Genomic DNA, 26794 nt, shown 5'->3' on the forward strand with positions numbered 1-26794 from the left:
GACAACAGGTCAGTGTCTGAGACCACAGCTTCAGGTAACAGATGGATGCCTGCATATTTATAATACATGGTGTGTTTTTTTATTTTTAGGTGATGTGGATGTTGTGGAAGAAGAAACTCACTTCAGCAGTGCACGTGCACAAACACTGATCAGTGAGATTATGGTGTGTAATCGTGATTTGGAAAAGATGAAACAAAATATCCATGATGTTCAAAAGAGACTGAGCAACATCAATATTTTAGGCAAAATTTAAACAAAAAAACATTTTAAAGTTGTTGTTATGTTGTCCATGTTTTTACAGTTTTAAATGAATTGCAAAGACAAATTTTGAAGATGTACACAGTGTGTCAACATGTGCTATCTCCCATCATGGGATATCAACTTGTAGTGCAAAGTGGATTTGCCTCTATTAAATAACCCCCACTGTGCTATAAAATTTGCAAAAAACAGGCCATTTTAGGGACTCTAAGCAATTTATTCATGAGGTTGAAAAGGATGATTATTTTTATCATGAATGCATACATACATTGACAACAATAACGTGCGTGTGTGTGTAGCAGACCCACAGCACAACATAATAGTTAGCTGAAGAAAAGATTGTCACCTCATGTATCAAACAAGTTACATTTGCACTATTGAAGAAAATGGCCAAAATTAAAAGACCATTTAAGAACCTAGGAGACAGATAAGAAACACAAACAGTAATTCAAATGAAATATGATTTTAGTTTTTCAAAAAAATGTTATTCAACATCTGCAAGATAGTTTTGCCTGACTTTGCGCTTTGGGGGGGCAAGCCAAGAGGGCCACTTTGGAGCGTCGTCATTGATGTAGGTTCTGCTGAAAAGTCGGCCTCAGTTGCAACTGAGGCCAGATAGCTGTCTGCATTCTTGCGAAGGTAGTTGTGCAGAATGCAGCAGCTCAACACAACGTGATTAAGTTTGTATTGGGCCAGGTTGATTGATGTAAGGAGAAACCTGAACCGGCTGGCCATTATGTCAAAGGCATTCTCAACCACTCATCTGGCACGGGCCAGCCGGTAATTAAAAACCTTTTGCTCTGGGGTCATGTTCCTCATGGGAAACAGCCTCATCAGATGTTCCCCCAGAGCAAAGGCCTCATCCGCCACAAACACAAAATTGAGGCCCACAACATTATCCTCCGGAGGTGAGGTAAAACTTCATCTGGGCGATCACTCCTCCATCCGAGTTACAGACGTTCTTCCCTACGTCCAGGTAGATGAAGTCATAATTTGCCATCACCACCGCCAACATCACTATACTACTGAACCCCTTATAATTAAACTAGTATGACCCCGAGTTGTGTGGTGGGACAGTCCTGATGTGCTTCCCTTCAATAGCACCACCACAATTGGAAAGTCCCACTGGTGGAGAAACTGGGAAGCCACAGTCTGCCATTCCTGTGGGTGGGAAGGAAACTGTGGAGTCAAACAAGAAAAAAACTTTCTTCTAATAACATAACATTGCAAGCTGATTAGACACAAACATTCTTGGCCAACATAAGTATAACATTTATTGAAATGAGTATTTAAAGACAAAAGTATAAGGTCCACTTATCAGATTCCTCACCACCTCTGGTGGCCCATTGAAAAAATTTTATGGTGGGGGGGTGGCTAGATGTTTTGAACAGGTAACCCTCTCCACTTCATAGAGAGCTGAATGCATAAATAATGTGTGTTACTTTGACCAGCCCCTCCTTATTTACACTATTGGCAGCCCACTGGATGGGTAAGAAGTGTCATAGTGTCATAATCTAAAAATATGAATACACACTGTCCAAATTGAAGCACATTTTTACATTCTGCAATTACCTATAGAGATAATAGGAGAACAAAACTTTAAACAGTACAATTTGAAAGTATTCAGGCAGGCACTTTCACTACATGCTTTGGTGAATTCATCCATAAATATGAACACAAAAGAGGTAGGTATATTGTGTATGGGTTTGGCAAAGTCAGCAGATAGAATATTGGTACCGGTTGACTTAGCGGCTGGGGGGAGGGAGGGTTCAAAATGAGTTTGGGCCCCCCAAAAAAGCCTCTTGCACTCTGCCTGAATTTAAGGACAACAATAACATTTGGACAAATTTTATAGGGTGTTTAGGGTAAGCACTACAATGGAGCTGATAAAATACATTGTTAAGTCACTAGGCTAGGCGTGTATGACCCCAGGATAGCACGCTGGGGAGGTTAGTGAAGGCAAATATGCATGAAGGACAATAAGGGAGCATTAAAAGCTTACAGCATGCATGAGGACAAAGAGGACATTCACAGCATATTACAATCATGGTAATTATGTAATGATGAAATGAATACAATACATTAGCAAACATTAAATACATAGAATGTGATGTTAAAGGATAAAACTTACCCTAATATAGTCCTTCTGCAGGACTTGAATTATGGCAGAACAGGTCTCTGGAATAATGATTCCAGAGCCTGGGGGGAGATCCCAGTCGTGAACTTCAGGTCCTGGAGACTTCTCCCAGTTGCCACAAGGTGGCGACGAGCCTTTGCACGGGAGAGATGGCTTGCCGCATGCAGGTGTCCTGCTTAGTAATATAAGGGGTCAGCAAAGCCAATAGACAGTGGAAGACAGGGTCCGTTATCCAGAGATAATTCCTGAAATCATCAGGATTATTCTCCTGGAGCTCCCGCAGCAAAGGCATATGACAGAATTGGTCATGATTAAGCAACCAATTCTTGGTCCAAGAACTCCTCCTCCCCCTGTTCATGGACTGGACTTGGGTCAAAGCAATAGCAGCAAGCCCAACAACAGCACAATCTCTCCGACGAGAACGTATCATGGCTAGTTATCGAACGGCTGCTCAGAACGAACTGACAAAACGCACTAAATATCCAATCGTGTGTACGAGGCTTAAGTGTTGATGCCAATCATCTTGACTCCCTGCTGTCTGTGATCTAACTTGCCCTCCTGCCAGGGGAAGATCTTAGGCGTTAGGTCTCCAAGCTCTCCTGCAGTAGGTTTTGCTAGTGGGCAAGCATTATTGATTGCAAGAAGCTGGGGACTGGTTTCAGTACTAAATATGTATTTTCCTAGACTTCTGCACTAAGATGCCATTGACAATTTTATATCCCTTGCATAAAAATTTTACTTTTGATGAAACTCTCCCTAAATCAGTCCATAGATGAGTCCAGCTGGTTGAACAAAATAATTGACCCGATTCCCCCATCCACACACTCGAGGTGGATGAGGGAATCCTTCCCATTAAGTCATTGTATTCTGACAGAGGGGAGACTCTCCCCAGTCAGAATATACTGATCAGAATTGCAGGCTATAGCCTGCAGCACTGATTGAATAGGGAAAATCTGACAGGATGGTTATACAGAAGACGATTAGTAGAGCAACATCTGTACAACCATAGTGCCAACACATAGGTCGTCAGTTCAGCTGATCCCTGCTAAACTGACCGAATTTTGATCTGTTGATGCTCAGGATAAGGGTTGCCTACATCTTTTTTTTATTAGAACACTGACATTTTTCAGGTGGTTATAATAAAAGTCACACTCTTGCATTCAGGAATCAGTCTGGAAAGGACAGGGTGAAACAAACAGCTATTTTTACCGAACAGAGAAAGGTAGGAAACTGCAACCAAGCTTGCTACTTCCTTGCAAAGTACTGTATATAGATAACCTAAAGGGGTTTGTGTTTATCTCAACAAAACTGGAGCAACACATTAGGTTCCTCTTTGTGGAAGAGTTGAAACTTTTGTTCAGTGTTTGCATTCACAATGTTGTCAGCATATGGCATCTAAAGCCTTGTATACACAAATGGAATTTCCGCAGACAAAACCTCAGACTTGTCCGAAGGCATGTGTCTGGATTTTATCTTGCATACAAATGGTACACAATTGTCGGCCAACAAACACGAACGTAATGACGTACTAGACAAACTACGAGCCAAAAAAGAGGAAGTTCAATTGTCAGGTGCTACCCTTTGTGCTCCTTCTGCTAATTTCGTGTTAGTAGAAGTTTGGTGAGTTTTGATTCGCACTTTTCACTTTGCACTTTTGATTTTGCACTTTTCATTTCTTACTTTTCAGTTTGCACTTTTCAGTTTGTTTCTGAACGGCCGTTCGTCAACCAGACATGTTCAAAGGAGATAACTTGTTATTTATTATTGGCCTTGGAGTTATTGCTTTGACCCAAGTCCAGTCCAGGAACAGGAGGAGGAGGATTTCTTGGACAAAAAAAATGGTTGCTTTATTAATCGTGACCAATTATGTCATATGCCTTTGCTGCGGGAGCTCCAGAATAAACTAGATGATTTTAGGAATTATCTCCTGATGATGGACCCCTGCTTTCACCAACTCTTGGCATTGCTGACCCCCTATATTAAGAAGCAGGACACATGCATGAGGCTTTTATTTTATTTTTTGGTTGAATAGTGATTTGATTTGGTATATTTTCTATATTTTTGGATGCATAGAATGCACTTTGTGGTTACGTTTTATTGGCAGATAGCATGTCTAATTTTATTTGTTTTCCTTTTTTAATGCACAATAAAAAAATTGTGTAGAATAATACTTGGCTATGTGTTTTACTTCAAATGACAGTTTGGGAGTAGGCAGTTACATTTTAAAAAATACAATGTAAAATTACAAGGGACACCAACATAGTCATATCTTTGATCTTAAAAACTACGGGATAATAGTGTTGTGGTAACTTGCACCAAAAAAAAAAAAAATAACAAGCATAATAATATTATTCTTGATATCACTAGAAAAAAAAAACCTTTGAAAATGAGTTTGCAATAACTCCATCAGTATCACCAGCAAAGCAGCTTCATTATTATCCCATTAAAGAAGAAGAGAATTGTGCGCTACATTTTGAGATGTCATAATTAGCCATGTCATGAATGTTAATTCTCCATTATGAGCGCTACTTTACAAGACCGACCACTTCTGGCTCATCCTTGCTTCCGAGCATGCGCGTTTGTACTTTGGACTTTTGTCCGACAGACTTGTGTAAATACGTTCGAAAAATCCAACAACAGACATTTGTCCGCAGAAAATTTTAAAGCCTGCCATCCAACATTTGTCTGCGGAAAATCCGATAACAATTGTCCAATGGATTGTACAGATGGTCGGATTTTCCACCAACAGCCTGTCATCACACATTTCCCGTCTGAAAATCCGATCGTGTGTACGCGGCTTAACTCTCATTGTGGTATGTATCCTTGCTGGGGAGATTGACCCTCTCCATTTGTTCTGGTGACCATTGTCATCAGGAGAGAAAGTGATGGGAAATCCATAAGAGTTGTCACCAGATTCCCTGGCTGAAAGTGTAGACAATAGGGACATGGATAGTGGTGATATCAATAACCAAATCTGGCAATGCCAATATTTAGGAAATGTCTTGAGTCACAGGGGAGGCAGACCTGATGGGGAACTAGTCCCCACAGTTGCAGCTCCTGTTGGGTGGGCAGGGCAGGACTTAGAGCGGTGGGGGCCCCTGGGCTTGAGTCATTTTCGGGCACTACCTTCTATATATTACTGTAAATAGAACAAAATGTTGACTGGTACCGTAGACAGTGTTACATGTTAAAAAAACGTAATAATCTATTTATATGACCACTGATTGAAGCTTGAAAAACTTTTTTTCCAATAAATAAATAATGATTTAAAAAGTTCAAAGTGATCATGTGTTTATTGCAATGCACAAATGTCTTGGTCAGAATGAGAATAAAACACTTATTTACCTGGAAAACATTGAAAAACAAACAAATACCTTGTAAGGTTGCAATCATAACAAATCAATTGCAAGAATAGAGCAAAATAACTCATTGAACAAAGTGCAAGATAAATTGTGTGTGTGTGTGGGTGTGTGTGTGGTACGTAAGTGAGTGGGAAAAAAGGAACGTCAATTTTACTTGCGTTACAACATCGCACGACTTCGCAGTTGTCAGTCAGTTAAAGCAACGCAGCGCAGTATCGCAAAAAATAGCCTGGTCAGAAGGGGGGTTAAAAGGTTCCGGAGCTGAAGGGGTTAAGATTGAACAAGTCAAGACTAAAGGGGCATTTTTTTTTCATACATAATGGCACACATGTATTTTGCTTTTTGACTTGACACATGAATTAATTCTTTTTTTTTTTTTTTTTCTTTACTCACTTTTAGTCAATTAATTCGGTGCTCTGGTGGGGGAGGGGCTCCCATTCAGGAGCAATGGAGTCCAGTTGGTTGGATCCAGTAATTTCACTGTCAGTGTCCGCAGCCTTCTACTTCTTGTATCCACGCCGCTCTGCAGACTGCAAGGTGGACAAGATAGAGGGAGGAGGTGGATGGAGCCAACACTCACCAGGGGCGGAGTCCTGCAGTCAGTGTGGGTGACTGTATGGGCAAGATGGAGGAGGTGCTGCCGGTGGGAGGGGCCAATACACTCGTGGGCGGCGCGGAGGAGGAAGACTGCTGGTCTCTGCCACACAGTGCCAGACTGCAAACACTACATATATGCAGTGTTTATGGAATGATTGTATGATATATGCGTTATTTCTCATATTTCGTCCATGAGATAAAAAAAAAGGTTAGGGCAGTACAGTGACAGTATACGGCAGGTTAGGGAAGTACAGTGACAGTATACGGCAGGTTAGAGAAGTACAGTGACAGTATACGGCAGGTTAGGGAAGTACAGTGACAGTATACGACAGGTTAGGGAAGTACAGTGACAGTATACGGCAGGTTAAGGAAGTACAGTGACAGTATACGGCAGGTTAGGGCAGTACAGTGACAGTATACAAGAAAAGAAGGAGGGCGCACCGACCTAGTGCATTACCAAAAACAGCAAGATGTATACTCACAAGCGAGCATTCATAAAAGGCTTTGACAAAGGAGCAGGTACGCTGTTCTGAAGATCGACACGCCAGGATCTAATGTCGAGAGGATCAAACCGATAGGAATGGCTGACGCATTTCGGGGGAGTACCCCTTTCCTTAGAGCCTAAGCGAGCAATGGCTCATCTCTCGCAGTCACCTCTATATATGTGTGCCTGTGTCTGCAAGGCCCAATTGGTGGCAACGCCCAATGTACCCTGAGACATGACTACGAAGAACAAAGTCTGGTCCTTAAAGCGGGATTCCGGCCACTATAATTTTTTTTAAAAAGTCAGCAGCTACAAACACTGTAGCTGCTGACTTTAAATAAGTAGACTTACTTGTCCTGGATGCCCGCCATGTCGGCCGCCCGAGGCCGACCCGTCCCTCGGCTCTCGGTTCCCGGCACCGCTATCCTAAGTAAGGGAAACAGGCAGTGGAGCCTTGTGGCTTCACTGCCAGTTTCCTACTGCACACGCGCGAGCGGCGCGGCGATCTGTGAATGGCCCCGTGGTTTTCTGGGAACACACACAGGAAGAGGCAGATTAGGAAGACTGCCTAGCAACAAGGGTTCAGGTAAGTTTAAAAAAAATTTTTTTTTCAAATTTTTAAAAAAAAATTTTAAAGATTTTTCATGCTATTTTCTATTTTAGGGTGGCCCTCCACTTTAAGAAGAAATTCAAGGAAAAGGGATATGAAGAAGGACATATAGAAGAGGCCTTCCAAAAATATCTCGTGCTGTATGATAATGCTTGTGTAGAGAGAGAGAAAACAACAGACTCCCATATGGATGAACAACCACAAGTACGGTTCTGCACTAGGTTTAATAACAAGGCCTCCATAATACAAAAAATCTTTAAAAAGAATTGGAGGATCCTCGAATCAGACCCTATCCTGAGGACAAGTCTCCCCTCGCATCCTAATTTGGTCTTTAGGAGAACGAAGGACCTAAGGAGCATTATTGTCCCAAGTGGGGTGAAAAAGCAAAAGACTAGAGGGTTCAGTAACCTTTGGAGTACGATCTTTGACAAGAAAGGTAGTTACAGATGTGGGAGTAACAATTGTGGGAACTGTGTGCATATGTGCCATAGAAAAAAAGAAGTAGTTGGAGCTGATGGCAGGATTCACAGGATGAAACAGTTTATCAATTGCGGTACCCCGTAAGTCATCTATGGCCTCCTGTGCCCCTGTGGCCTCCTTTATATTGGCCATACTTCAAGGCCAATGAGGACCAGGATGAATGAGCACAGAAGCAGCATTTTGACAGAGAAGGACAATTACTCAGTACCGAGACGTTTTAAGGAAGTCCATAGTAGTAGTACAGACGGACTTAAAGTGTTCGGTATAGAGGCTATGCCGAGTGACTTGGATAGTGGCAAAAAGCATCAGATGCTGTGTAATAGAGAGGCATTCTGGATCTTTACCCTAGGGACTCTGGCCCCGAAAGGCCTGAATGAAGAAATCGAACTGCATAATGTCATATGACATCTACAGTTCTCGCTGGAGCTCCCGAGTCACCTGCGGTATTAGCCAGAATAACTCTGTCTTTACTTGTCTAATGTGCTCTTTTCATTTAAGATCCTTTTGGGGTACAGATACAACATATGGAGGTCCGGCCCTAGTATCAAGTAGGGCTTTATTCAGGACACCAACTCTGCATTTAAGGGATTTTAAGGGGGTGTGGGTATTTATAGTGAGAGTTCACCAAGCAATGTGTATAGTCGGAATTTAGATTTATTAGTTGTTCAGTTAGTAGGATCCGGGATAGATAGATCTGACATGTGTAGTGGTTAGCCTTTAGTTTCTGGTTCGGTCTGTCAGTTATTTAGCAATACTTTTTGTAATATTATGTGTTCTTATGTTTATCATTATCATTGGCTCACATTGAACTTCTCATTAGGTGCTAGCGGGCAATGGTTTCTTCGTAGTTCGATATTCCGCAGAGGTATCCTTCGGTGCATATTTGTGGGAGAGTGCTATAATTGTGGTTTTAATTTTTCAAGCCTTTTTCGACAAAATATCCTTTATAATTTATTATATATCATATTTCATTAATATGGGAACTGTGTAGCCCCTCTAGTGGTTACACCTTTTCGTTAGTTATGAAGCAGGGTGGTCCCTTTGACATTTTGTATCTGTATATGAGCTATAACATCTATACCTAGTATGAGCAGTTGGTATGTGGATGTTGTACTGATAAGAATCTTATTACGGTGCTACTAACAGTATAGGCTTGAGAGAATTTATATTTATTTACAGATTTTCTATCTATTTATTGTAATCTATCTATTTATTTCAATTTTTTTTTTTTTTGCTAATTTTCTGATAATTTATGATTTATGATATAATTTATGCGGACTATATCTAGCATGAACGAATTGATTTTTAACCTATTCGCTTTTAAATTCTAATTAATTTATTAATAAATTCATTTTTAACTTAATTTTATTTTTGGGCAAGACCTGACAGTTTTTATGTGTGTCTGTGAGCTGTTTTCAGCCCTATTCAATATGCCGCCTCCCCTATGTTATCAGTTCCTGCTACAGGATTGCGTACAGGTCAGTGGAGGGGACAGCTGATAGCAGGCAGGGATGGTCGCGTGTGGGGTGCGCACACGTAGTGGTGCGCGCGCACCCTATACTAGCAATTAGGATACAATTAGTCTTCTCCATACGGAAGCTCAGACATCAACGGACATAACCCACCATCTGTTCCTGGAGATCCTTTTTGTTTGCAGCATGCACCACTGTTTCTGTTTGTAGCAAAAATCTGTATGCTCCGCTGTGTTCTTGAAGTACTGATTCCTGACAGTGTGTACAGCAGAGCATAGAGCATAGAGCTGGAGGCAGCACAGTACTGGATGGAAGACTGCTCGGGGATAGCAACGCTACGACCTCACCATCTACCAGCCCTTGGTATCCTACCTCCATTGCCAGTGAGCAATTTAAGCCTGTTTGACCCATATAGCGTACGCTCTGTGGGTCCCAACTTTCCGGTAAGCCTCCAGTCATTCGGGTGGTGGTTTCGCACAAGTGTCTATCAGCACATATTGGATTACATTCAAAAATTTCCACGATTATATGCCTTGGAATTCATCACGATTGCAATATCTATGTTTACTGCACTTTATATCTAGTTTTGGACTATATTGCCATTTTGCATCTCGTCATCACGTTTGGTGACCCTAAGGGTCTTTAATATGATTGACTTTTTATGTATGAACTTTCATTAGTATACAAAACACCATCTTTTCACAATTTTTTATTTTTTAATTTTTATTATTGTATGTGTGCACAATTCTTTCTCACGTATTAGCGCTACACTTGGTTTTATATGATATATAGCACCCTTTAGTCCATGGATACCCATTTTTCTGAGGAGGGCTGCAAAACGGCAGGTATTACTTCATAAAGTTGGTCACACCACATACTAAGTCACTGGACACCTGAGCGCAGGAGTGATTTCTACAGTGACAGTATACGGCAGGCTAGTTCAGTATGTAGTGACAGTATACGGCAGGCTAGTTCAGTATGTAGTGACAGTATACGGCAGGCTAGTTAAGTATGTAGTAACAGTATACCGCAGGCTAGTTCAGTATGTAGTGACAGTATACAGCAGGCTAGTTCAGTATGTAGTGACAGTATATGGCAGGCTCGTTCAGTATGTAGTGACAGTATACGGCAAGCTCGTTCAGTATGTAGTGACAGTATACGGCAGGCTCGTTCAGTATGTAGTGACAGTATACGGCAAGCTCGTTCAGTATGTAGTGACAGTATACGGCAGGCTCGTTCAGTATGTAGTGACAGTATACAGCAGGCTAGTTCAGTATGTAGTGACAGTATACGGCAGGCTAGTTCAGTATGTAGTGACAGTATACGGCAGGCTAGTTCAGTATGTAGTGACAGTATACGGCAGGCTAGTTAAGTATGTAGTAACAGTATACCGCAGGCTAGTTCAGTATGTAGTGACAGTATACAGCAGGCTAGTTTAGTATGTAGTGACAGTATACGGCAGGCTAGTTAAGTATGTAGTAACAGTATACCGCAGGCTAGTTCAGTATGTAGTGACAGTATACAGCAGGCTAGTTCAGTATGTAGTGACAGTATATGGCAGGCTCGTTCAGTATGTAGTGACAGTATACGGCAGGCTCGTTCAGTATGTAGTGACAGTATACGGCAGGCTCGTTCAGTATGTAGTGACAGTATACAGCAGGCTAGTTCAGTATGTAGTGACAGTATACGGCAGGCTAGTTCAGTATGTAGTGACAGTATACGGCAGGCTAGTTCAGTATGTAGTGACAGTATAAGGCAGGCTCGTTCAGTATGTAGTGACAGTATACGGCAGGCTCGTTCAGTATGTAGTGACAGTATACGGCAGGCTAGTTCATTATGTAGTGACAGTATACGGCAGGGTAGTTCATTATGTAGTGACAGTATAGAGCAGGCTAGTTCAGTATGTAGTGACAGTATACGGCAGGGTAGTTCATTATGTAGTGACAGTATAGAGCAGGCTAGTTCAGTATGTAGTGACAGTATATGGCAGGCTAGTTCAGTATGTAGTGACAGTATACAGCAGGCTAGTTCAGTATGTAGTGACAGTATATGGCAGGCTAGTTCAGTATGTAGTGACAGTATACGGCAGGGTAGTTCATTATGTAGTGACAGTATAGAGCAGGCTAGTTCAGTATGTAGTGACAGTATATGGCAGGCTAGTTCAGTATGTAGTGACAGTATATGGCAGGCTAGTTCAGTATGTAGTGACAGTATACGGCAGGGTAGTTCATTATGTAGTGACAGTATAGAGCAGGCTAGTTCAGTATGTAGTGACAGTATATGGCAGGCTAGTTCAGTATGTAGTGACAGTATATGGCAGGCTAGTTCAGTATGTAGTGACAGTATACGGCAGGCTCGTTCAGTATGTAGTGACAGTATACGACAGGTTTGGGCAGTGTAGGGTGAAATAGTGACATGTTAGGTCTGTATGTAGTGACAGTGTGCTCAGTCACTTACAGCATGGCAGGTGATAGAAATTCCCAGGCTTCTGTGTTCTCTCCTCCTCTTTCTTCTTTAGCTGCAGGATCAGCCTGAGGGGAGGAGTCTGTAGGAGGAGTGGAGAAGGTAGCCACACCCTGACCCCGCCCACCAACTCCGGCTGCCTCAAGAGATAGTGAACATCCCCGAGGGAGCAGCGCTGCAGCCAAGTGAGGACCAGTGTGAGTCAGCGCTGTTTCATCCAATCTAGCTGAAGATATATGAAGATATTTAAAATGTAAATGGGCGGGGCCCGCGGGGTCCCCTATTGGGCGGGGCCCATGGGCTTGAGCCCAGTCAAGCCCAATGGTAAGTCCGGCCCTGTGGGTGGGAGAAGCTTGATGGGGAATTGAGAGACTAGCTCTTCATGAGGTGCTTTTGATTGACAGCGGGTGACAATGTGCGGAAAAAAGACACAAGTCCATCAAGTCCAACCTATGTGTGTGATTATGTGTCAGTATTACATTACATATCCCTGTATATTGCGGTCATTCAGGTGATTATCTAATAGTTTCTTGAAGCTATCAATGCTCCCCGCTGAGACCACCGCCTGTGGAAGGGAATTCCACATCCTTGCCGCTCTTACAGTAAAGAACCCTCTACGTAGTTTAAGGTTAAACCTCTTTTCTTCTAATTGTAATGAGTGGCCACGAGTCTTATTAAACTTTCTTCTGCGAAAAAGTTTTATCCCTATTGTAGGGTCACCAGTACAGTATTTGTAAATTGAAATCATATCCCCTCTCAAGCGTCTCTTCTCCAGAGAGAATAAGTTCAGTGCTCGCAACCTTTCCTCATAACTAAGATCCTCCAGACCCTTTATTAGCTTTGTTGCCCTTCTTTGTACTCGCTCCATTTCCAGTACGTCCCTCCTGAGGACTGGTGCCCAGAACTGGACAGCATACTCCAGGTGCGGGCGGACCAGAGTCTTGTAGAGCGGGAGAATTATCGTTTTATCTCTGCATTTGATCCCCCTTTTAATGCATGCCAATATTCTGTTTGCTTTATTAGCAGCAGCTTGGCATTGCATGCCATTGCTGAGCCTATCATCCACTAGGACCCCCAAGTCCTTTTCCATCCTAGATTCCCCCAGAGGTTCTCCCCCCAGTGTATAGATTGCATTCATATTTTTGCCACCCAAATGCATTATTTTACATTTTTCTACATTGAACCTCATTTGCCATGTAGTCGCCCACCCCATTAATTTGTTCAGGTCTTTTTGCAAGATTTCCACATCCTGCGGAGAAGTTATTGCCCTGCTTAGCTTAGTATCGTCTGCAAATACAGAGATGGAACTGTTTATCCCATCCTCCAGGTCGTTTATGAACAAATTAAATAGGATTGGTCCCAGCACAGACCCCTGGGGGACCCCACTACCCACCCCTGACCATTCTGAGTACTCCCCATTTATCACCACCCTCTGAACACGCCCTTGTAGCCAGTTTTCAATCCATGTACTCACCCTATGGTCCATGCCAACGCACCTTATTTTGTACAGTAAACATTTATGGGGAACTGTGTCAAATGCTTTTGCAAAATCCAGATACACCACGTCTACGGGCCTTCCTTTATCTAGATGGCAACTCACCTCCTCATAGAAGGTTAATAGATTGGTTTGGCAAGAACGATTCTTCATGAATCCATGCTGATTACTGCTAATGATATCATTCTTATTACTAAAATCTTGTATATAGTCCCTTATCATCCCCTCCAAGAGTTTACATACTATTGATGTTAGGCTAACTGGTCTGTAATTCCCAGGGATGTTTTTTGGGCCCTTTTTAAATATTGGTGCTACATTGGCTTTTCTTCAATCAGCTGGTACCATTCCAGTCAATAGACTGGATAGCAGACCTTTCCTCACAATTATTGCCAGCCAGTAGTTAGCAATAGTGAAAGGAAGATTAATGTGTGCAAAAATCTTTGTTAACCTCTTGACGCAGACCGCACGCAAATATGCGGTCTCTTGGCGGGTGGGCCTTGGTGCCGAGTGGCCGCATATTTACGTGCATAAGTGCAAATACAGCTTTGCCGAGAGCGTGCACCCTGCACGCTCTCGTAACAGTTACCGGCGGCTAATTGAAAGCTCCCGATCATGTGACCGCCATGACAGCCAATCATGGCGGTCACGTGATCATAAACCCCGCCTTCTGGGATCCTAAACCCCTTAAAGGGAAGAGAGACTCCAGCTCCAAGGGGTTAAAGCATATCTAGAGCTGCACAATTCTAAATAAAATGAGAATCATGATTTTTTGGCTTAGAATAAACATCACGATTCTCTCACGACTCTCGTGGCGTAATCATCTTTCACATTATACAAAAAAATTGGGCTCACTTTACTGTATAGTTTTTTTTAAATTCATTGAAGTGTATTTTTTCACAAAAAATTGTGTTTGAAAGACCGCTGCGCGCAAATACAGTGTGACATAAAATAATGCAACAACCGCCATTTTATTCTCTAGGGTCTCTGCTAATATATAAATAAATATATATATATATATATATATATATATATATATATATAATAGATAGTAAACCACAAAAGTGAGTACACCCCTCACATTTTTGTAAATATTTTATTCTATCTTTTCATGTGACAACGCTGAAAAAATTACACTTTGCTACAATGTAAAGTAGTGAGTGTACAGCTTGTATAACAGTGTAAATTTGCTGTCCCCTCAAAATAACTCAACACACAGCCATTAATGTCTAAACCGCTGGCAACAAAAGTGAGTACACCCCTAAGTGAAAATGTCCAAATTGGGCCCAAACTGACAATATTTTATGCGGCCACTATTGTTTTCCAGCACTGCCTTAACCCTCTTGGGCATGGAGTTCACCAGAGCTTCACAGGTTGCCACTGGAGTCCTCTTCCACTCCTCCATGACGACATCACGGAACTGGTGGATGTTAGAGACCTTGCTTTCCTCCACCTTCATTTGAGGATGCCCCACAGATGCTTAATAGGGTTTAGGTCTGGAGACATGCTTAGCCAGTCCATCACCTTTACCCCCAGCTTCTTTAACAAGGCAGTGGTCGTCTTGGAGGTGTGTTTGGGGTCGTTTTAATGTTGGAATACTGCCCAGCGGCCAAGTCTCTGAAGGGAGGAGATCATGCTCTGCTTCAGTATGTCACAGTACAAGTTGACATTCATGGTTCCCTCAATAAACTGTAGCTCCCCAGTGTCGGCAGCACTCATGCAGCCCCAGACCATGACTGTAATGAGCCCCTTGCTCGCTCGGTTCCACTCTCCCGACACTCCTCTGCAGCTATAGAATCAGATTGCAGATCGCAACATCTGATTGTTCGGTCATCCGATGCTCCGGGATTAGAACTACAGCTATGTACCGTTTTAATCCAGTTGTGTAGCTCAGAACAAACACCAGGCAGGCTGTATGTAAGTTCAACCAGGAATCTCCTTTATTGGAAAATACAGGCTCTTTTATACACTAAAAGTGGAGGTCCATACCTCCGGCTCATATTACTCTAACAATACACCTGTAACCTAATTAACCTAATTAACATGGGCTAATTAACTAATCCCTTTAGACAGCCTAGATGACTGAGACATGACCTTTAAGCCAGACTGGTCGTCTTGTAGCTCAGAAAACCCAATCAACATTATCACAATAGCAGAGTTAATTAACACAAACAACAATGGGGATCTAATGACTCTTAGATACCATACTAGAGACTTATTTACAATACAAATTCTAGCAGGCAACAGACAGACAGGTGCTGGAATTTACATCAGCATCTCCTAACAGTATCTGTCCCAGCATTATGAATCAGCCACTATTTCTAATATGCAAATCCAGGGTCCCCAGGGTTTCTGTGTCCTGGGGGACCAGGACCCGAATCCACAGTAATACCACCTCAAGGGTCCCCAGGCATACAGCTCACAAAAGAGCACCGTTCCCCCAAATGCCAGGGCCCACGATCGATTGGCAAGAGGCTAGCATTCAGTCCCCTCCAAAAGTCTCTCTCCCGGCTAGGTCTGTCACAATGACACTCCCACCACCATGCTTGACTGTAGACAAGACACACTTGTCTTTGTACTCCTCACCTGGTTGCCGCCACACACGCTTGACATCATCTGAACCAAATAAGTTTATCTTGGTCTCATCAGACCACGGGACATGGTTCCAGTAATCCATGTCCTTAGTCTGCTTGTCTTCGGCAAACTGTTTGCGGGCTTTCTTTTGCATCATCTTTAGAAGAGGCTTCCTTCTGGGACAACAGCCATACAGACCAATTTGATGCAGTGTGCGGCGTATGGTCTGAGCACTGACAGGCTGAGCACCCACCCCTTCAACCTCTGCAGCAATTCTGGCAGCACTCATACGTCTGTCTCCCAAAGACATCCTCTGGGATGCACTCAACTTCTTTGGTTGATCATGGCGAGGACTGTTCTGAGTGGAACCTGTGCTTTTGAACCGCTGTATGGTCTTGGCCACCATGCTGCAGCTCAGTTTCAGGGTCTTGGCAATCTTCTTATAGCCTAGGCCATCTTTATTTAGAGCAACAATTCTTCTTTTCAGATCCTCAGAAAGTTCTTTGTCATGAGGTGCCATGTTGATCTTCCAGTGACCAGCATGAGAGAGTGAGAGCGATAACACCAAATTTAACACACCTGCTCACCATTCACACCTGACACCTTGTAACACTAACGAGTCACATGACATCGGGGAGGGTAAATGGCTATTTGGGCCCAATTTGGACATTTTCACTTAGGGGTTTACTCACTTTTGTTGCCAGCGGTTTAGACATTAATGGCTGTGTGTTGAGTTATTTTGAGGGGACAGCAAGTTGACACTGTTATATAAGCTGTACACTAACTACCTTACATTGTAGCAAAGTGTAATTTCTGCAGTGTTGTCACATGAAAAGGTATGATAAAATATTTACAAAAATGTGAGGGGTGTACTCACTTTTGTGAGATACTGTCTATATATATATATATATATATATTTATTTATGTTTGGGGGTCCTAAGTTATTTGCTAGCAGAAAATACAGATTTTTACATGTAAGCAACAAGTATCAAAAAAAGCCCTGGTCTTTAAGTGGTTAAACTGCCCTCATCTACAGACTGAAGTTCATCCCTTTGATCTATAAGAACCAAATGTTGAAATGTTTCTCTTTATCTCCCAGCACTGACAATGTTGATAAACATTTTCCAGCTTTTGTATTTTGTTTTTTTGACAGCTCTGAGGGCTCTGCGCTTGTTACATAGAATAGGGCAAATGCTAGATTAAGATTGTGAGGGGGGTTGAATCGAGATTGCGATTTGTTTAATGAGGTTGTAAACCTTCTGTTTTTTTCACCTTAATGCATCCGAGTCCGGCATTCGTGTCTATGGATGCAAATGCTGGACTTGGGAGCGTGCCCGCAAGGTAACCCTCTTTGGGAAAACGCTTCCCAGAGGGGGTTAGCTGATGCGGGGAGGAGCCAAGACAGCTGCCGGGGGACCCCAGAAGACGAGGATCGGGGCCACTCTGTGCAAAACGAGCTGCACAGCGGAGGTAAGTATGACATTTTTTTTTTTTTTTTAATTACAAACCTTTTGTATCATTTTAACGATAAATCGAGCAGCTCTAAGCATATCTATGCTAAAAGTGTAAAATCATACCCTAATTTCTACATTGTATTTCAATTATTTGTAGACTACTCCTATTTAACTGAACAATCTTTAAGTTTGTTAACTTACTTTGTGAAGGGCCCCACACATTTACTTCCTTGAAATTTGTGGCACATGTTCACTATGCCCTGTGACTAGGCACTGCTGTGTCACACATTCCACAGAGCCTGCCTTCTGATTCTACAGAGGTGCTGAGAGGAGGAGTTTCAGGAGTCAGTACAGGAATCACTGCTTGGAGCCAGCAAGGTACCATGGGATATGTAGTCCTCAGAAATTTAAAGTAAACAGCAGAAGAGAAGCTGCAATGCATACAGGGAATCCAGGAAGTTGTGAAAAGAGATGGGCAGCAGACAGGCAGCACTCACAACATGAAAGTAGATTTTTCAGGAAAGCCCATATTGAATTGTCAAATATGTCTATTGTTTATATTGTTATTACAATGCTGATGCTATACAATGAACATGTATGCTGTGACCATAGAATTCTTTTAATTGACCATTATATCATCACTGAAACCTTTGCTGCTCTAAGGTACCAATTAGCAGTGCAGTATTCCAGCTAAATGTGCATTAATATTATCTAAAAACTTTTTCCAAATGCTTTTCTAATGGATAAATTATTATGTTGCCAGGCAGCAATGGAGCCCCTGTGAAGATGGACCCCATAATAATTGCATAGTCCATCATGGCCATAGGTAACAACCGTGTACAAGTATATTTCTCAGCACTGGAAGAGTAATGCCGTATGGATCCTTGTTATAAAAACTTAAAATAAACTGCATGTCCCTTTGACATAAAATATGCTTACAGATGAATTGAGAACATATTGATTCAATTTAGAATAATTCATTTGCCCTCTCCTTTGGCTTGCTGGTGCTAATATTAGCAAAGTAATCAGCTTGGCACTATATATGTACAGACACTTCCTATAAATTGAAGTAAGTGTGACAGGCAGAGTTTCAGCACTTTGCAGGTACTGTATATCCTCCACAACCGGACAAGTGTACTACAGAAAAGACATATTAATTCAAAAATAGTAAATTTAATACCACTTTCAATATAATGTACTGGTACGCTCTAAGCCTACACTGAATATTTTATGTGCACACATTTAGCTAGTTTGTCCTAAAGGGACAATGCATTGTATTTCAGTGAGTATAAATGTTCAAGCATATCTAAACTCAAAACAAAAACAATAATATATTGCTGCTGAACAATCCTTAAATATGGTGGTTTTGTTTCGTTTGAGTTTTTTGGGCTTTTTTGCATTTATTTTCACCTGGTAATCCAATCAGTAACACATTTTCTGTCTTATGCCCCATACACACGATCAGAAATTCCGCCAGCAAAAGTCGGATGTGAGCTTTTGGTCAGAAATTCCGACCGTGTGTATGCTCCATCAGACTTTTGCTGGCAGAATTCCAGCCAGCAAAAGATTGCGAGCAGGTTCTCTATTTTTTGTTCGGAAAAAGTTCCTATCGGAAAATGCGTTCGCCCGTATGCAATTCGGGCGCGCAAAAAATCACGCATGCTCGAAAACAATTCAACGCATGCTTGGAAGCATTGAACTTCATTTTCTCAGCTTGTCGTAGTGTTGTACGTCACCCCGTTCTTGATGGTCGAAAGTTCAGAGAACTTTTGTGTGACCATGTGTATGCAAGGCGAGCTTGAGCGGAATTCCTTTATTAGGGTGTCTCCACTTTGGATGGAGCAAAAATGGAGCCACCCTTGGACAGCAGCATTGACAGTCTGGGGAGAGGGTAGTGTTAGATGCACTAGCACATTTAGATTGGACTTGACTAACAAATTAAAGCTGAACTCCAGCTAACACTCTTTAAGCAGTTACAACAAACTGTTTTTTTTTCCTTTTGAGATTAGGGTTTTAGATAAATGAATAAAATCTGATCATTGTAAGTACCCCTGTCAGTGGTAAATGGTTTGTCTCATCCCTCTAACTGCCACTTTATTTGGACAGCTTGGTCTGTTAAAGGAAGTTGAAAAATAACAGACCTACTGGTCACATCAAAAAGAAAACGAATGCAGCCACCACATCTAATGACTGGTAAGCTGCAATATTTTTGGTTTTTGGTTTAAGAACAATTTAAGTTTATATGTTTTTAACCACTTCCCGCCCAAGGACGTCATATGACGTCCTGGACTTTCAGTGGGAATATCTGAATGATGCCTGCAGCTACAGGCATCATTCAGATAGCTTTGTTTTCAGCGAGCGATTCTGTGCACCATAAGAAGGATCATAGCGGCACTTCAGCCGCTTGATCGTTCTTACAGGCAACGGGAGGGGACACTGCCCTCCCGCCGCCATCCGGTGCTTCTACGGGCTCTCCTGTGCCATCGGGGACCCAGAGAAAGAATCGGCCGGTGCTGGATGACGTGCATAGAGATTTCCGGTGACCATCCCAGTCATCTCTATGACCGTCAGAGGCCCGGGCGCGATGTTATGACATCATGTCCGCGCCGCGGATGTAAACAAAGCCACGATCGTGGCTGGTAAGAATGAGATCGTGAATTTTTTTTCCCGATCTCATGCTTTACAGCCTGGAGGAGGGATGTGGGGTCTTATTGACCCCGCATCTCTCCATAAAGAGGACCTGTCACGAATGATTCCTATTTCAAGGGATGTTTACATTCCTTGTAATAGGAATAATAGGATAAAAAAAAAACAATTTTTGTAAAAGAAATAAAAAATAAAAAAAATAAAGTAAAAATATAAAAAAAAAAAAAATTATTTAAAACGCCCCTGTCCCCGGTAGCTCACACTCAGAAGCGAACACACGTCAGTCCCGCCCACATATGTAAATGCTGTTCAAACCACACATGTGAGGTTAGAGCGCGAGCAACAATTCTAGCACTAGACACCCTCTGTAACTCTAAACATGTAAACTGTAAAAGATTTTAAAGCGTCGCCTATGGAAATTTTTAAGTACTGAAGTTTGGCGTCATTCCATGAGTGTGCGCAATTTTAAAGGGTGACATGTTGGGTATCTATTTACTCGGCGTAACATCTTTCACATTATATAAAAAAATTGGGCTAAGTTCAAGTGTTATTTTTTAAATCATGAAACAGTTTTTTTTTTAAAAAAACATGTTTTAAAAATTGTTGCACAAATACTGTGTGAGATAAAAAGTTGCAATGATCGCCATTTTATTTCCTAGGGTGTCTGCTAAAAAAATATATAATGTTTGGAGGTTCTGAGTAATTTTCTAGCAAAAAGATTATGATTTTTACATGTAGGAGAGGAGTGCCAGAATAGGCCCGATATGGAAGTGATTAAACTTAATCCCTTCCCACCTGTCCTGGGGTCCCTTTAATAATTCCTGGTCACATGATTGAGAGGTGGTCCTGCTGGCTAGGTTAAGATAGGTGGGTTAGCTGTGGGGTGTGGAGTTACAGTATGCTGGGTTCACACCTATGCATTTTTGCGAGCCGCATTACATGGGAACGGCAGCCCATGGAAATAAATGGGCTGCCGTTCCTGTGTTTCCACAAAAATAAGGTGCATCCACCTTTTCAAAAACACAGACGCAGAATCGCATGATCTTTTTGACCATGCAATTTCCCTGCAGTACCCGCACTGTGATTTTACATGTGTGGGGGTGCCATTCAGAATTCTGCAGAGCATTGCATTTTCACTGGTGGTTGTAGGTGCAGCAATCGCTGCTATTCCCGCAGGCACACACAGAAGTGTGAACCTAGCTGTGACAGACCTAACCAAGATAAGGGCTTCTGCAGAGGACTAGGAGCAAGCCACTTACCCACTGACTATGGCCCAGGGAGAGAGCAGATCATTCTCTAATGATGGACCACCACTTAATGGACACTGAGAATGTGGTGGATTACTTCGGATGGGACAGTAATATCTATCCACAATATCTCCCAGCAAATATATAAAGACTATTCCTGGTTTGTTTGATTCTGAACTATACATGTTAATTGAAAGAGCTGGTCACATTGGCCTCTGGAACTGTGTAGGAGCCTAACAGTTTGCTACTGAGGTCTCCTGCTATTGTCTGAAGGTGTTCTATGTTTATACTTATGTTAATGTGTATTGTACCTTCTGAGCTTGAATCCGGCAAGTCTGACCTGCAATGAGAGATCTGAGTCATCCAGGTAGCTAATTAACATATTGTTTATTGGTCATATGTCAGATGTTGTAATTATGTTTCTGATTACAGTTTGTATTGTTAGGGTAATATGATCAGGAGGGGGGATGTCCTCCTGTGGGATATAAAAGTATGTGTCTGAATTTCAAATAAAGTGTTCCAGTTTTGTAACTGAGCTAGTCTTGCCTGGTTCTTGGTTGCAATATGTGGCTGTAATATCTAATATCTGAAGGTCCAGACTGGAGGAAGCAGTGTACTGACGGAAGCACTCAAGCAGAGTGTGGGAAGCAAATCCGTTACACTAACCTTAAAGGGAAGTCAGTTCCTGGCTCTCAGGGAATATTTTAGGTAGAAAAGCAAAGGGAGATAGTCCTGTCCACCTTCTCTATTAGACAGTTAGACCTGTTGTTTTTTTTTTTTTTACATAGTTTTTCTTACATTAAAGTGCAGAGGAACTCTGTACTTTAATACTGCACACGGTGAAGGCTCATCTTTAAGTCGGGAAACTGTTTTAATGTTAGATTTTTCACATAGAAGTGTTAATAGTTTATTTTTATCAATTAACTAGTTTTATCAATTTATCAAGATCTAAGGCTCACATTGATCTAATGGCAGTGTCTAATCTAGGTAGGGACTCCTGAATTAGGTGAAGCTCTGAGCTAAGGTTGACCGCAATCTAAGGAGGGACTCAGATCTAAAGGGGAAACTCTGATTTAAGGGGGGACTCTTGTCTAAGGGGGAATTCTGATCCAAAGGATACTCTGATCTAAGGGGGATTCCAATCTTATGTCCCATACACACGATCGGATTTTCCAACAACAAATGTTGGATGTGAGCTTGTTGGCAGAAAGTCCGATCATGTGTATGATCCATCAAACATTTGTTGTTGGACTTTCCACCAACAAATGTTGGCTAGCAGGTTCTCAAGCCGAGCCGGAGATATAACTAGCATTCGTAATGGAGACATCACGTACGTCTTGTACGTCACTACGTTCATAATTGTTGGCCAACATTTGTGTGACCGTGTGCATGCAAGACAAGTTGGAGCCAACATCCTTCGAACAAAAATCCACGGTTTTGTTGTCGGAAAGTCTGACTCTAAACTAAGGCAGAATCCTGATCTAAGAGGGACTTTAATATAAGGGCAGGGTTTAAGCTAGGTAGGGACTCCTGAATTAGGTGAAGCTCTGATCTAAGGGGGACCTGAATCTAATGAGAGATTCAGATCTAAAGGGGAAACCCTGATTTAAGGGGGGACTCTGGTCTAAGGGGGAATTCTGATCCAATGGATACTCTGATGTAAGGGGGGTTCCAATCTTAGGAGGACTCTAAACTAAGGGGGAATCCTGATCTAAGAGGGACTTTGATCTAAGGGCAGGGTCTAATCTAGGTAGGGACTCCTGAATTAGGTGGAGCTCTGATCTAAGGGGAACCTCGATCTAAGAAGGGACTCGGATCTAAAGGGGAAACCCTGATTTAAGGGGGGGGGACTCTGGTCTAAGGGGGAATTCTGATCTAAGGGGGAACTCTGCTGTAAGGGAAGACTCTGATCTAAGGAGGAACTCCTGATCTAAGGGGAAACTCTGATTTAAGTGGGAACTCCAGATCTAAGGAATACTCTCTCTGTAGTATAATATATTTGTAAACCTACATATCTGAAAAGATATTAGGCCACTTAAAAATATACTTCTTTAATTTAATCAAATCCATTTATTTTTTAGCTCTATTTATAGTATACTTTAATACAATATATACATGCTGCATTTAAAACAGAGTCCTCCTTAATATTTAAATTGACATTGTTGCCATGCTAAAGTCTAAAATGAATGTGAATGTAAAGCCAATGTGAAAAAGTTAAAACCCATATCAGTTATTTTTGTGACTTGTGTCTTCCTGCTGTGGAAAGATTTCCTTGGAGACACAACAGGAACCCAGAGTAAATATCTGAAGATTGAACAGAATTCCTATCCTATAGAGCTGTTATAGAAACAGGAGCCCCCATTAAAAGAACTTCCTCTCACCTCCTGCTCTACTGGCAACTTATTTTTTTTGCATTTACCCCCATTCTCTCTCTCAGTCACAGAGGTTACAAAGACAAATAGAGGGGTGAATCTCCCAGGCAGGGGACACAGACAGCATTAAAAAATAAATCTAAATAAAAAAAATGTCCCTAAGGATTAAATCTCTTCTTTACAGGTAACTTTCAGATTTTAGATAAGTGATAAAGTTACTTCAAGATGCCATTTTCAGCAGCTTATGGAATTGTAACTAACTTGAAGAATGTTCTTTAAACCATTTTAGTGGAGTGCCCATTTATGCACCGTGCTCAGATGCCGGTGTAGGCTCCTTTAAAGTGGTTATAAACCTCAGACTTGAAATATGAACAAAGCATATCCATCTATAGTGTATATTTGTCTCAGTTAAGAGCACAAGTGTCATTTTCGTCTGCTGCTTCATTCCTCTGCTATCTGCATGAGTCACTTCTGACAAATATACCTGACACCAAGAGAAGAAAGGTGACAATGGAGGGATCTCCAGAACACAGTCTGTGTGTTGTGTGAAGGGAGGTGTGTCCCTTTCCTCCAATCAGCTATGCGGAGTGTAATTTCAGCTCTCCACCCCCTAATTTCTGACAGCTCAGGCAAGCTTTATAAATTCTGGACATCTGAATGGATGTAGAGAAGAGAAGACTGCAGATAAACAGGCACAACTTAGGAGGACTTGTTCCATCTATGTGTATCATTTGAGGCCAGTGTCTTCATTGGGTATATGTGAAAGATTTACAACCACTTTAATTCCTTTTCCCACAACTCCTTGGCTTCCTAATATGCCCAGGGAAGATACTTTTATCTGCATCCCTGCCTTGGCAGCTCAGAGAGGCCACAACTGATAAGGTAGATGTAACTGGGCAAGTGATATACAGCCAGGTGAGAGGCCCTCCACTGTCGGAACCAGCATGCAGACAGCTGAGCAGGAGCCTATTAGCATGCAGCATCTCCAGTAGACCCAGCTACTGTGTGAGCCCCTCCCCAATTGCTACCAGATTACTCCAGTTCCAATGGGGGGGCCCTTTGCCTTTGGATCCATCTGACTTTTCACCAGACCTACCCTGGACCTCACCTAGAAGGATACTGTTTATAAGGATAATCACAAGTAGCTGTTTGTGTTCTGTACTGTTTTAGTAGTAATTCTCAGCTTGACTCTATGTTGTTATAGAGAAGATACAGTACCATGCAGCCATTTGTTACCCTGATTGAGCCACAGAGACATTGCTGTGAAGAGAGAGTCCATGTCTGTGCAGCTTTCATAATCTGTTTTGCATTATTCTGCAGTGTATGCAGGAAAATATTGGTTTTCTGTACAGGTACACAGTAGATGGCTATTTTATTTATTGCTGTAGATTATTAGTGTGCCTTTTGGATTTACTACAAAAACATTTATTTCAACATCAATATATATAATTCAAGGAATAAAGTTTTTGGGATTTTTGAGGAAAAATAAGAATTTATTGGAAAAATTTTTAAAAACAAACACCCCAAGATGAATATTTGATATTACAGTACATTTACAGGTGCAAGCTGATTTAATCTCTACATGTTTTGCCTTGGTTATTGGCTTTATCAGGACACATCAAACACAGCATTTAACGCACAGTTTGGCAGCCACTATGGCGTAAACGTAGATCTCAGCACATGTAGCTTTCTAGAAAGGGTTTGGATTGAGTTGGGAATTAACACCTTCCCCCACACAATCTGTAGATTAACATACCCTGGCAAAGGAGGGCATGTTGATGAACACTCTCCTCTTGTAAAGCCATCAGGCTGGGTCTTGAAGTGGTTGTAAATCTCAGTCATGGAATCTGCGAAAAACACATATATCTGTAGTATTTACGTATCTCTCTCCAAATCTCTAAATGTGGTTTCTCTCTGGTACTCCATGCCTCTGTTATTAGCATGCATCACTTCTGAGAAGTTTTCCCGACACATGAGAAATCAGTGTTAGGAGGACATTGGGGGGGGGGGGAAGCTCAGCTTTTTTTTCCCACAAAAGTGGATTTACGCTTTTACAAAATTTATCCTGGGCATCTAGGAATCAGTGACATCGGGTCATGAAAGGGTTCGAATTACAATCTCTGTACAACCTTACAACAACTATAACCAACTGAGCTCTTTGGACGTACTATCACAAGGTGATGGCTGCAGCAGCAACCATTAGCCAGTGTGGGTTTTGTTCTGCCAGCGACCGACTTCAAAGTGAAAGTGATGCAGCAGCTCCATAGCTTCCAATCCCTTTCAAAGAGCTGGCCGTGCGGTGCCTCCCCCTCCTGCCGGCGGCTCCCCCTCCTCCTGTGGTTCCGGAGCTGCACTCCTGCATTCACTGGTGCCTGGGAACACATCCGCCAGCTGGGGGAGAGAGATTGTACTTGCGCAAACGAGAGCCCAGGGTGTGCACGCGCATGCAAACCACGCCACACATGTGACATCGCCACAAACGTTAGAGTGAGAACAATAAATTTAGCACAAGAGCTACTAGCTTACTCTAAACTGATGAGCTGTGTAGGCTTTTAAAGAGTCACCTATGGGGATTTTTGGGCACCATCGTTTTTGGCGATATTGTGGGTGCATACAATTTTAAGACATGCAATGTTTGGTATCTATTTACTCAGTGCAACCTCATCTTTTATATTTTAACCAAAATGGGTATTATATGGTGTAGTTTTGCACTAAAATTCATTTTATTATATATTTTCCAAAAAAATCTGGCGTTTGATAAACAGTTGCGCAAATATCATGTGAAACAAAAGTTTGCAACGATCACCTTTTTATTCTACAGGGCCTCTGCTTTCAGAAAATATTTTCTGGGGGTCTAGTTAATTTTATTGCCAAAAATTACGATTTTTACATGTACGCGGGAAATAAAAAAAATTGCTCTTGCTCTGGAGCCGAACTGGATCTAGTGTATGGGTCATCAGGGGAATGGATTGTAATGCAGCCTTTAGAGTCTGAAGTTGCTATATTGGTTATAGTTGGTTTCGGGGCTCCCGGGGCATGTTCTTTCAATCCTGCTGAGAGATTACCCGCTATATAACGTACGGGAGTCAGCTTTTACCAAATATTCATTAAACAAGTGGTAGTTTTGGAACTTTTTCATTAAAAGG

Source organism: Aquarana catesbeiana, linkage group LG02 (genome assembly GCF_042186555.1).
Source record: "Aquarana catesbeiana isolate 2022-GZ linkage group LG02, ASM4218655v1, whole genome shotgun sequence".
NCBI lineage: Eukaryota > Metazoa > Chordata > Amphibia > Anura > Ranidae > Aquarana > Aquarana catesbeiana.